The sequence below is a fragment of the Mobula birostris genome, chromosome 17, assembly GCF_030028105.1.
Source record: "Mobula birostris isolate sMobBir1 chromosome 17, sMobBir1.hap1, whole genome shotgun sequence".
Taxonomy (NCBI): Eukaryota; Metazoa; Chordata; class Chondrichthyes; order Myliobatiformes; family Myliobatidae; genus Mobula; species Mobula birostris.
In genome coordinates, this window is record NC_092386.1 from 22,208,614 (window position 1) to 22,222,179 (window position 13,566).

A 13,566-nucleotide genomic window follows, 5' to 3' on the forward strand; every position below is an offset into this window, starting at 1 on the left:
AAAAGACGCTAATTTTTTAAAAAATCCATCTCTCTATCCAAAAAAAAGACAGCTCTCCATTCTTATTCCACTAAATGCCTCTCTTACACCTTACCCCTTTTCTCTTTACTATTCGTTTTGTTGAATTTCACCATCATGACTATCCTATCTTGAATTCTTCACACAGCAAGATAAACAATGCTTTTAAATCAATAAAATATAGCAGCAAATAGATAAATTTGACAGCCATTTATATTAGAAAGTTATGAAATGAGCTTCCCTGAAGATTCTGTCGACAGAATCAATGACAGGTGTTGTATAAGTACCACACATGAGAGGACAGCCAGGGAAGGAGGGGTTAAGCCACTAAAATGGTGAGCAATGTGAGCGAGATCCTAAATGAATACTTCTAATCTGTATTCACCTTTGGAGAAGGACATAAAAGAATCGGAATCAGGTTTATTATCACAGACATATGTTGTGAAATTTATTTTGTAGCAGCAGTGCAGTACAAGACATAAAAGGAATTTATGACATTGAAAATAAAAAAAAACAAAAATTAAGAATGCAAAAGAGAATTAGGTCATGAACTGTTCAGAAATCTGATAGCAGAGGGGAAGAAGCTGTTCCTAAAATATTGAACTTGCATCTTCAGGCTCCTGTACCTCCTGTCTGATGGTAGTAATGAGAAAGCACCGTATCCTGGATGGTGAGATTCTTTAAAGATGAATGCTTCCTTCTTGAAGTACTGCTTCTTAAGATCTTCTTGATGGTGGGTAGGTTTGTGCCTGTGATGGAGTTGGCTAAGTCTACAACCCTCAACAGCCCTTTTCGGTCTTGTGCATTGGAGCCTCCATATCAGACAGTGATGCAATCAGTCAGAATGTTTTCCGTGGTAAATCTGTAGAAACTTGCCAGAGTCTTTGGTGGCATACCAAACCTCCTCAAACTCATAATAACAAATAGCTGCTGACATGCTTTCTTTGTAATTGCATCAATATGTTGAACCCAAAATGGATCCTCTGAGATATTGACAGCCAGGAACTTGATGCTGCTCACCCTTTTCACTGCTGACTCCTCGAAGAGGACAAGGGTCAGTTCACCTGACTTCCCCCTTCCTGAAGTCCACTATCAACAGACCCACCTTGCTGACACTGAGTGCAAGAATGTTGTTGTGACACCATTTAAGCAGCTGATCTACAGTACTGTGCAAAAGTACTGGGGGTGTGTGTATTCACTCACTATTCCCAATATCCTTTACTCCCACCAGATTTACAAACTTGCTTTCCACTCCACGTTGACAAATAGAGTACTGTGCAAAAGTCTTAGGTACATATATACAGCTAGTGTGCCTAAGACTTTTGCCCAGTACTGTTTTCACTGTTGTATCCCTAAAAGATGGTAAATTCAGGAAAGGGTACGTGGATATTCTAGAGTATGCCTTACTGAGGATGTGTCAGACATCATGGAATGCATAAGAGCAGATAGATGCACAAGATGGACAGAACCAGATGAGCTCTTGCTCAGTTTGCTTTGGGAAGCAATGGAGGAAATAGGTTTGACATAGAGAAAACTTCTGCTTCTTTGTTAAGATGCTGAGGTGCTGGGAGACTGGGGGACATCTAATATGGTTGCTTTATTTAAAATGGGGAAATGCTTGAGAAAATCCTTGCTCACTAATTTAATTGAGTTTTTGAGAAGATAACCAAGAAGGTTGATGAAGACACGGCAGTAGATGTTGTCTCTGTATGAATTTTTGTAAGGTGTTTGCCAAGATCCATGTGGTACTCTGGGCACAAGATTAAGACACATGGGATTCAAGGTGCACTGACTAATTGGATCCAAAATAAGAAGTAGGGCATATGTGGTAAATGTTGAGGCGCTGAGGGATGTTGATGAACAGAATCTTGAGTCTCAAGTCTATAGTTCCTTGAAAATGAAAAGTAGATAATGTTACAGCATCCTTGTCTTCATAGGTTGGGCCATAGATTAAAAAGTTGCAATGTTATATTGCAACTTTACTAAAAAATTACTGGAACACACTGAGTGTGTAGTTCAAGTCTCCAAACTATGGGCAGAATGTGATTGTGTTGGAGAGAGTGCAGGATGTCCCTCAGTTGGAGGACTTTAGTTAGGGGGAGAAATTGGATAAACAAGAGGCATAGGTTTATGGTAATAGGGTAAAGTTTGTTTTACACAGAGTGGTTGATATCTGGAAATAGCTGACAGAGGTGGTGCTGGAGTCAGATTCAATCTTTACACTTAAGAGACATTTAGGAAAACAAAAATTAGAACAATGATGAAAAGTACAGGGATATTCATCCTGGGCAAATTAAGGTTTAAAGCACACATTACCAAAAGTACAATGTTACATGATCATTTTAGCAAGTTCTATCAACATTAATAAGGCAGTTCTTTCAATATGTAAAATGTATATTTTTTTACATATTGTCATCCAACTACTTTTAATAGCTGACGATCAAAATACACTACTGGATTATTTCATTGGCTGCATTCTGACAGTCAACAGCTGGCAAGAAACAATAACTTGAACTTCTATTCTTTTTTGAACAGAAAAATATCCCAATATCCTTCATAAAGGTGTAATCAAAATACGGACCCAAAGTTGAATGTTGATGGAAGAAAGATCAAAAACTTGGCTAAAGGAACAGATCTAAAGCAGGGTCTTAAAGGAGTGCAAGTTGGAAATAGAAGATGAAAAAAGGAGAAAATTACCTCAAGAAACCCAGTGCACGGAAGCTGAAGGTATTGTTGCCAGTTGAAAGTAGGGGGGTTTGTTTTGAAAATCAGAGTTTGAGGAGTGGCCAATCATACAAAAATGAGCTGCTGGATTTCTTGAGGGCACCAATCAAAGGGATGAAGCAGTGGTGGAATTTAAACACAAACGGGGGATTCATTCTATGTGTTCAGCAATGGGGAGCCAAAATAAATTAACAATGACAGACTGGGCAAGACAGATATATTTAGCAGAGATTTGGAAGCTCACAGAATGTGGACAGCATCCTCAAGTCTGGAGCTCATCAAACTAAGATTAAGGTTTCTCCAAAAGCAAACTGAGATAAGGTCACGTGATGGCAAGATTAAGAAACTCTAAGTAAATTGTCTTTTGTATTGGCCACTACACAGTGTGGGAATTACAGCTCATAGTTAAAGAGAAAAGTTTAGCTTAAATCTGAGGAAACAAGTAATCTTGAACCAAAACTAGTAGTTGATACTATAAACCTGGGCCCACATATTGCAATGACAGATTGGTCGACCTAAACAAAGTGGAAAAATTAGTAACATCCTGGAAAGCTGAGCTTCTGAATTCAGTATCATAGACAACAGGACATGGTTTTTGGCTTCCTTCCAAAATTAAAAACAACGGGAGCATGTAACTACCTGAAAATTGTCTCATAGTTTTTGCATTTGTACATGAAGCAGCATGAAACAACATTTCATTTGTGCAAAAATCTCATTATTAAAAATAAATTCCAGTAAAATAAAATGGCATTAAAAGGATAAATGCAAAGGCTTTCTGTTCAATTTATAAGCACAGCCAAGTAGTAAAACTGAATACAGTAAAGTTTGAGCTGGCAATGGTCACCAGGTTAAAACAAAATGATCTGGAAAGCTGCAGGAATGTCATAAAAATCTGTGTTCAGCCACAGAACTTCTAGCCAACAGGTAGATTTGTCATTGCTCAATTGATCAACAGGACAACATGGGATGGTCAGGAATTATCGCTTTACCAGGATCACCTATATGAGAATCCCTTATTGTTTGCTTTTGGTGGCTGCACCTGCTGTAGGCCATTGTGCAGCAATATTAATATTTTTATTTAATTATAAATGAGGTATTTCAGAAAAGTAATCCTTTCCATCATTAACCATTAGTTCATGAAAAAAATAATATTCCAAGGGAAAAGTGCACACACAACGAACAGCAGGTTGTATCTGGCGGTAAGAGGTTCAGATTTGATAGCGGATGATAAAAAGAGATGCAATCTGGATCCAACATCTGGCAGCTGCCAAAGATTCCCTATGCTTCATGTTAACGCATACAAAAGGAATAGCAAAATAGTGGATACAGTCATTTAGACACACAGAAATTAAAAAAGCTGAAGAGCATTGCACTGATGTTATGCAGAGCAACACATCATACATAGATTGTAATAAGCCTGTATCATGCTACCCTGCTGCAGCCAGTTGCAAAAACAAACACAAGCTTACAACATTCCCCACTGTCGTAAGGAATGCCCTTGTAGTCGTATGCTATTCCTTCTGATTTTTCCTTCTTGGCTGAGCGTGGGGCAGGACCTGGCACTGAGCTGATAGATTAAACTGTATAAAGTTCCTCTAAAGTGGGCCAGAAAGGGAAGAGTATTTTTTATTTTTATTAATTAATATTTGTTAAACATGTTTTCAAATATATGTATGATTGCTTTATTTTTAATTATCTGAAACAACATCAATGTCTTTGAGATTAGCAGCCACGCCAGCAAAGCCTCCAGCTCAGCGAGACTGACTGGGGTAGCAGATGTTTAGTTCATTAGTGGGAATTGCACATGGGGCAAGGTGGAAGCATGGGCTATGTTGAGCTTGATCTTGCCCAATATGCCAGAGAGAGTTTGAAACCGAACGCTGGAGGATACTCCTTGAGCTGTATATAATTCTCATAGGCCCTGACAGAAAACTGCTGAGTGAACTTAAATGAACTCCTTGATTTTTCTGAAAATTTTACAACTTTCCTCCAGCAAACTCCTGGGGTGCTTATCTGAACTTCCAGGGAATGGAAACATATCAAACAAGGCAATCCTAAACCATGGTCACATTTTGCACCAGCAGCAGTGTTAATTGCAAAAACTGAACACAAACTTACATTTGATCTAATATTTATAAACCTGATGAGCACACATAATCCTATAGAGTGTCTCAGAGGAAGGCTTTCACTTTGCAATCCTTTTCCTATTAGCACAATGAAATTTTGTGAATGACATGGATGAGCAGGCTTAATAGCAGTAAGTAATGGAAATCTTCTCAAATAAACAATATCCTCCTATAATAGTCAATGATTATGCACAAGAAAGTAGCTCGGCCTGAATATATAACATCACAACCCATAAACAAATTGTACTCAAATATAACATTGAATATTCATAGACCTAGCTGAAGGACCACAGTATAAATTGTCATTAGAATGAACACAGAAAACAATGTTAATCAACAGTAGTGGTTAATCCACAGATTATGTAAATTGCAGAATGGTAACATTAATGAAGTTCACCTAGACAAAGACACTTTCCTTTAACACTTTCATGCATGGACAGATGCAAAACACCAATTATTTTCATTGCATCCTTAACATAGTAAAATGATCCAAGTCACATGGCACACAGCTATACAAGATGGTACTAATACAAGCAAAGAAATGGTTTTATTACATCATCGTTAAGGATTAAAAAGTGAAGTATAAATGCAGAGAGACTAAAGGAGGATATTCCAGAGTTTGAGGCTGAGACTGCTGAAGTCATGGTTGCTAAAGGTGGACGAACTAATACTGGGAATGGAGAACAGGTCGGAGTGCAGAGATCTCAAAAGCATTTTGAATATTATAAAGGCAGTACACAGCAAGGCCATGAAGGGCTTGCAATAAAGGCATGAAAACTTTGCAATCAAGACATTCCTGAACTGAACCTAAATGTACTTCAGAAAGCAGGAGGGTAACGAATGAAAGAATTTGGCAAAAGGCCATCAACCAAAATTATAACTGTTGCTTTCTCCATCGATGCTGCCTGACTTGCTGAGTACTTACAGCGTTTAATGCTTATGCTTTAAACTTCTAGCATCTGCTTTACAAACCTTCATGCATTTTTAAATAAAAGTATTTATGGTTCTGATATGTTTATGTTCAAAAAGGATGGAACTCAATCCTGACAGAAGAGCTATCCAACCTGATTAACTTCACCCTCAAGAAAACAGTGACACCTGATAAGGAGTTAACCAATCAAGTGCTTGTGAATACTTGCTGATATTGGCCAGACAGCAAACTGCATTATTGATTTATAGATTAAGTGCTTTGTGCTTGCAAAGACAAGAAAAATAAGGCATATTATTGCTCTGCACTATCAGTTGTCGCTGGCCATTAATTTAATGCTGAGCTCAGAAAATGTTCACAGTTCTCATGGCAAATCATCAGTACTGGTATTTGATATTCCAGTAGTAGAAAACACATGGAAAAAAATGTAACTGAATCGATTACTTTAAGAAATTATTTTAAATTGTCTGCTTCCCTTCAAGGGCATGGGATTTGGTAGGAAATACCGAACAGAAATAGATGTCAATTACTCTATCTGGGGTTTTGTGTTCCTAGAAAATAGCTCAGCTTGCAATTTTCACTAAAGCAAATCTGTATTATCACCACATGCATCAAGAAATACAAGTTGGAAGTAAAAAGTTTGTGTTTGTTTATTTGCATAAATTCTGGAAGAGCAAATTTTATTCTGCATCTCAAATTTTTGTTGAATGGTTTGGGGATTCTTTAAAGGCAAATTTCCATTACTTCAGCAGGTGTAATGCGAGGCTTGCTATACCCCTTCTGTGTTTTGTTTACATGTAAAAACCTGACTTACCAAACAAAAACTCCGATTTGTAACATCTGTATAGATGTGAAAGATAAAAGAGAGAGGGAGAGTGAAAGAGGCAGGCTGAAAGAAAAAGTAGATAAACACAGAAATGTCAGAAAAATCCAGACAGGTATATTCTTCAATTGTTCTCATTCTTCAGTTATTGCGTTAAAGTTGAACTTTTTTAAAAAAAGGTTTTTGTTGGAAACAATCAATCAACAGGAAATACACTAATAAATTTAAGGAGGAAAGGATCTTAATTGGGGCATCTGACCTATGGTAATATCCTTGTGGTAATGCAAAAGAAAGATGTGAATTATAAGCATAAGAATGAAAGATGATCATTTAATTCAAGTTTTCTCAGCCATTCAATTAGATCAGGATAATCTGAACCTTGTTCCAATACATACACAACTGCCAATGCTTTTGACTTTATGTTCTGACAATTTTCAAAATGAAAAAAAAAATGCCTTTTTGTCTCAGAGTTACATGGGATATAAGGAAGTGGGTTCTGTAAATATCATCAAGAAAAGAACCAGATATCTGAAAAAAAGCAAGCTTAATGAAATCTAATATTTTGTTTTTAAATCACTGAATAACAAATTGTTAGACAAGCTGGTTTGTCTATTTTCAAAAAAACTAGCTTACGAAAGAAGATTACTAATTGAGACTGACAAAAATCCAATAAAGTTGATATGTTACTGTTCATACGTATTCAGATGGGATTAACACTGTGTTATCTGGATTATTTTGGAATCAACTATCCTTTAAATTATTGAACAGATGATTCAGTTGTGGGGATATGTTAAGTTTCAACAAAAATCATATAAATTCCCGTTTAATTGAAATGTTGTTCTTCACTATTTTGTGAGCAAGATATAGTGTAATCAGGTTAAAGCTGAAATGAATAATTGATCATTTAATTATATACTAAGTATTACTTAGTGCCATTCCACCTCTTCAGCACCGAAATTTAACAATGACAAGTTTGGAGTTCCTTGTATGTTTTAATGGTTGAAGGCTTTTTAATATAATAAAACTAATTTTGCTTTCACTTTGGCTTTCACCTCTTTTTTTCTTAATCCAGCCTATTCTTTTGCACTTTCATTGGACATTAAATCTGGCCAATCAAATTAACAAAACCATTCATATCTCCACACTTTTCATTATACAATCTATTTAAGGAGATACATGGTGCAAAAGATCTTAGCTGTGTGACGACGAACCAAGTTATCAGAAGATTGATACTGATGAGAGAGATAAGGGAGACAATGGAGAAGCGTTCAAAATGTTAATGAGAGAGGAGAGAGATTAACGAAAAGAGACACAGTTCCGAGTATTGACAGACCGGTTGCTTTGAACCTGAACTGTTTGAAGTTTGATGGACAGGCGATACCCCAGCAGGGGGATAAAAGGAACAGGTTCGCTAAGGCACGGCACACCACGAGATCACGAGATAACGAGACCCTGGAAGAGCAGTGTGCCCCCACAAGTCGGTGGGAGTTTGGAGGTCTGATCGCGGCACCAACCATAGATGCACAGGGTGAAAAGGTGCAATCGGCGGGAACCTGGTGTGTGTGTCCGCCCTTGCCTGGGTGCCGGGTTCACCGCGGAAGAACGGTCGTATCCAGAACGGAGGGGTCACAGTCGGTGACCACAGAAGACATAAAAGGGTTCACCCAAAAGCTAACTGCGAAGAACAAAGGTCTGTGTGAATCAGAATTTGCATTCTCACTCTCTCTCTCCAACGGCACAACAGCGATTACTGCGAACTCTACTACGCTGAACTGAACTCTGCATCACTTGAGACTGATCATTTTACCCCTAGACTGCGATAGAGCTTGATTGATTCCTATCATTCTAGTTCTGTGTACATGTGTGTTTTATCATTGCTAACCTGTTGCATTTATATCCTTACGATTAGAGTACTGTGTTACTTATTTCTTTAATAAAACTTTCTTAGTTCCAGTAATCCAGACTCCAACTAAGTGGTCCATTTCTGCTGGTTTGGCAACCCGGTTACGGGGTACGTAACAGCTGCCTTGCAGGATGTACCACAATATTCACTGAGCACTCCCTGTAGCTTATAGAAAGAATTGCCATCAACTTAAAAAAGAACTACCTAGTCTAGTGGGTGACTGGGGAGTAAGTAGTTGGGTGTTAGAGTGACTTGTTGGCTACTCTTAACTAAAGTTCAATTAATTGAAATTAGTGCATAAGGAACAGGAAAAGGATCAGCCCATTCCACACAATCCATTTTCCTGGTAACTTCCAACATCCGTTGATTCCTCACCAATCCAGAAATCTATCAGTCTCTGGTTTTGAACGCAAGTATTACTACCAAACCACCTCTTTCGCACTGAAACTTACCACAAATTTTAATAGCTGCATTTTACTTTCCTACGTAGTCTTCATTTTCTTTACATTTTGGCTCTTTGCCTCTTTTCTCCTCACCAAGTCTTTCCTTCTATCTGTTATAGAGTCTAAAAGACAAGGTAGAGGGGGTTGAGAATACTAGATTCATCCCTGCCCTCTGCGTAAAGAAATGTATTTACAGGTGTAACTTTAGAAAAATAGAAAAATAGAGAGCTCTACAGTAGGGAAATTCTAGGCAGCTTCCAGAGTAGGTTACATGGTAAGCACAACATTGTGGGCTGGAGGGCCTGTAATGTGCTGTAGATTTTCTGTGTTCTATGTTCTAAAAACTTACTTTAATTAATCATTTGAACATCAACAAACATCGTTTTTTGCACCTCAAATGAAGAAGATAAACCCCTCACCAGACTTCCATCAATTGGTCACTCAGAAAACAGACAATTTTCAATGCAATTTGCCAAAACAACCAAACTCCATGAATGTATTCAAATAATGGATATCACAAGACTACTTGGAGAAAATTGGCACCCGGTTTATTCAGAGTTATGATATGCATTGGACACTGCATAAGTGGGAAACGTGGCTGCCTCTGCATTCCATGGCCAAGAATGACTGAGGACCAGGATAGTGCACTTTGACTGACACATAAACTACATTCAACAGTAACCAGATATCAAAACTTATCATCCCTATGGTAGTGTTTCTTTGTCTACCAACTCATTAAGGAAATTTGAGGAACACACAGTTAAAATTCAAATGTTAGTTCATCTAATTAAGTTAGAACCTCTAGATAAAAGACTGCAATTAATCGGAAACATGGATAAATTGTACACTCCCTTTTTATAAATAAACTCTCTTATGTATTTTTGCTAATCACAGGAAGCAGTATTTTCCTTAGTTTCAAGCAGTATGTTTCAAATTGCTTGTTGAAATCAGTTTAATGGGCTGATGTGCATTTCTGAAATATTTAATACATGTATTTCTGAGTTTGTAATTCAAGGCTATCGACATTTGAATCCACTACATTAAAGCATAAAAATCATTCATACCTTTAGCTGCATTCATCTCCTTCTGGACAAAAGATTTTGTGTTTCAAATCTTAATGTCAAACTACAAAATACTCCAAATGGCAAAACACTTTGCATTCTCTTCAATCATTAGTAATTTTCTTTTCCAATTTTCTCTTCATGTTCTTAATTCCTTTTCAGCAACTTTCAATTGGCTTTCCAATCTTCTTATTTCCAGTTCTTTCAATCAATGAAAATTACTTGTGCTTGTTCCTTACAAACCTTCAATTAAAAAAATCTGAAGCTAAATCATCAAATTTCTCTTCGCTCCAAATGGAATACATTACATAATGCAATGAAGCTTAAGTATGTGGCAATATTGGCTTTCAACTCGAGCTGAAGTTTAAACTTTTATTCTAACAGGCCAACTCTCATGAAAGGAAGACTTAAAGCACATCTTAGAAGACGTTAGCTAAACAACCAGGTTCTATGCTTGGATAATTAGGCTGGTGGAGCTACATGATTCAGTAGTTAAAATACTTTTTGGCAGGCTTTATATTACTTATAGCCTATCATGACAGTAAATATTGTTACATATTTTAATCTTGCTTATTTAAACTTTTCAGCCATTACACAAGTGAACTTTTCTCAATAGCTTTCCTAATCCAGTCAATTCAAGCAGAAATCTATGACAAGTGGCTGTTAAGATTTATTTTCCTGACACCCATTGTGAAGTAGGTGAGTATGAGAGATCAAAGTTAGAACCTAATTAACATTGGATGTTCTGGGACAGATGCATATATGATGCTTATTCTTGGGGGGGAAATGCCTCTGAATTAGGTAAAATAAAATTGGGAGCTATACAAAATTGTGAAAGACACCGAACTGTGGATAATGGCATCATTACTGCCAGAGCAGGGGACAATTTCAGAATATGACATAAAATCTATATTGCACGTTGGCTTATTTCTAAATTATCTTGCAGAACTGAAGTACCATTATATGAACAGAACCTACAGAAATTTTCTTTATCAGCTCAGCCCTCTACGTGTCAATGCACAGTTTAGGATAAAACAGGTTTCAATATATTGTTTAAGAATAAGATTCTCATTTCAGATTTCAGTTTTTTGCCCTCAAACAAAATCTAAACTTCTGTCACATTATGATCACTATTCCACAGTTCGGAAATTACAAATTAGTCCTATTTCATTATACATCACTGATTCTAAATAGCTTATTACCTGTTTAATTAACAAAGTATGATTTTAGAAAATTATCTTGAATATATGCCATAAATTCATTTTCAAGATTTCTTCTGTCAATTACATTGACCTACTCTAAATGAAGATTCAGGTCCATCATTATTGCAGTACTTCTTGAAATACAACTACTATTAGCAAGATCACAGCCAACTTAAGCAGATCAACACACAATATGCTAGGGGAACTCAGCGGGTCAGATATTAATGGACCCTTTCCAGTTCGCTTTATCGCTCAAATCAATCCACTGCGATACAATAGCCTCTGTCCTCCACTCTGTCCTGTTCCACCTGAAAAATGGGGTCTCATGTGCCAGACTGCTGTTTACAGACTTCAGTTCAGCGTTCAACACCACCATATCCCAGAAACTGGGGGGAAACCATCTTGCGGGGTCCCAACACCTCCCTCTGCAATTTAATACTGGACTTCTTAACAGTAAGGCCACAGTCAGTCTGTGTGGGCAGCAATGTCTCTTGTCCCATTACACTGAGAAGTGGCGCTCCCCAAGGCTGTGTGCTCAAACCGCTGCTGCTCACAATGCTGACGCATGACTGTGTCACAGGATCCAGCTCAAACTGTGCCATCAAGTTTGCGGATAACACAACATTGTTACGCCTTATAAAGAACGATGACCAGACAGTGTATAGAGAGGAAGTGGATTTATGTGAGAAGAACAAGCTATGCACGAACGTGGAGAAGACAAAGGAAATCATTGTGGACTTCAGGAAGGTGCAGATGAACCATGCCCCTCTGCAAATAACATGGCTCCTCTGTACAGAGAGTGAAGTGCACCAAGTTCCTGGGAGTTCACATCACAGATTACCTCACCTGGTCCCTTAATATAACCTCTCTGAATAAGAAGGCAGAGCAGTGCCTCCACTTCCTAAGAAGATTGAGGCAAGCAAGGCTCTCCCTCCCCCATCTTAACTGTGTTATACAGGAGCATCATTGAGAGTGTCTTGACAAGTTGCCTCTCCATCTAGTAAGGGAGCAGTTGAGCATTGGACCGGAAGTCCGAACAAAACACTCTGAGAACTCTGAGAGGATTATAGGAGTCTCCCTACCATCCATCAAGGACATTTGTCAGAGGTGCAGCGTACACAGGGCCCTTGTATTATTAAGGATCCTGCCTATCCATCCAGTATCCTCTTTGACTTTCTACCATCCAGCAGGAGTCTATGATGCATAAAAACTAAAACAGTCAGGATGAGAAAAGTTTCTTCCCCAGGATATTAGGCTTCTGAACTCCCTGCCGCATTGTATTTGAAGTGTCACTGGTTAATCTGTTCTGGACCTTACAATATTTAATATTAATGCACTTTAGTTTGTTGTATATGTGTGGTGCATCTGCGGATTTTATCTTTACCTTCATATCCACTCCCATCCATTACATAATGTACTGGGTGGGCACAGGAGTACATTCAGCCAGAGACTCATTCCTCCAAGATGCAGCACAGAGTGTCATAGGAAGTCATTCCTGCCTGTGGCCATCAAACTTTACAACTCCTCCCTTGGAGGGTCAGACACCTGTGCCGATAGGCTGATCCTGGACATTTCATATTTTACTGGCATAATTTACATATTACTATTTAACTATTTTATGGTTCTATTACTATTTATTATTTATGGTGCAACTGTAACAAAAACCAATTTCCCCCTAGGATCAATAAAGTATGACTATGACTATGACTATAACTTATCATGTGTTATGTGTACTACTGTTCTTTACACTCTGGTTTGAAGAAACGTTAGCTCATTTCCATATACATTATATGGTTATATATGCTATATACTTGTATATAATTAAATAACAGTAAACTTGACTTGACCTGAATTGGGGGAAATGAACAGTCGACATTTTGTCCAAAATCCTTTATGACACAAATATAAAGCCTACACCAATACCATCACCCAGTGCACCATCTATATCTTGGACATTACATTGACCAGAAATTCACCTGGACCAGAGACATAAATACTAATATTTTCTTTGGGATATAATTTACTTCCTGATGCCCCAAAGCTTTTCCATCATTTACAAGGCATGATAGAAAACATCCACTTGGTTTAAAGAGTATTGCTCCAGCAGTTTTCAAGATGATTGACATCAAAATGGAAACTACCCTAATATTCATTTCCTCCACCACCTACATACAGCAGTTTCAGCGTGAAGCATTCACAATATAATCAGGCTACTCCAACAACATCTCAAAGCCACAATCTCTGTCTTCAAGAGCGAGAATGCTAACCTCCAAAGCATACACTAATTAGGAACAGAATCAGAATCAGGTTTATTAGCACTGACGTGTTGTGAAATTTA

General features: G+C 37.7%; 1 protein-coding gene across 8 annotated transcripts in view; it reads right to left on the minus strand.

The window, feature by feature from the left end:
* fbxl17 (F-box and leucine-rich repeat protein 17) overlaps positions 1-13,566 on the minus strand; it is a 697,249-nt gene that overhangs the window by 475,386 nt on the left and 208,297 nt on the right. The gene's annotated exons all lie outside the window — the stretch shown is intronic.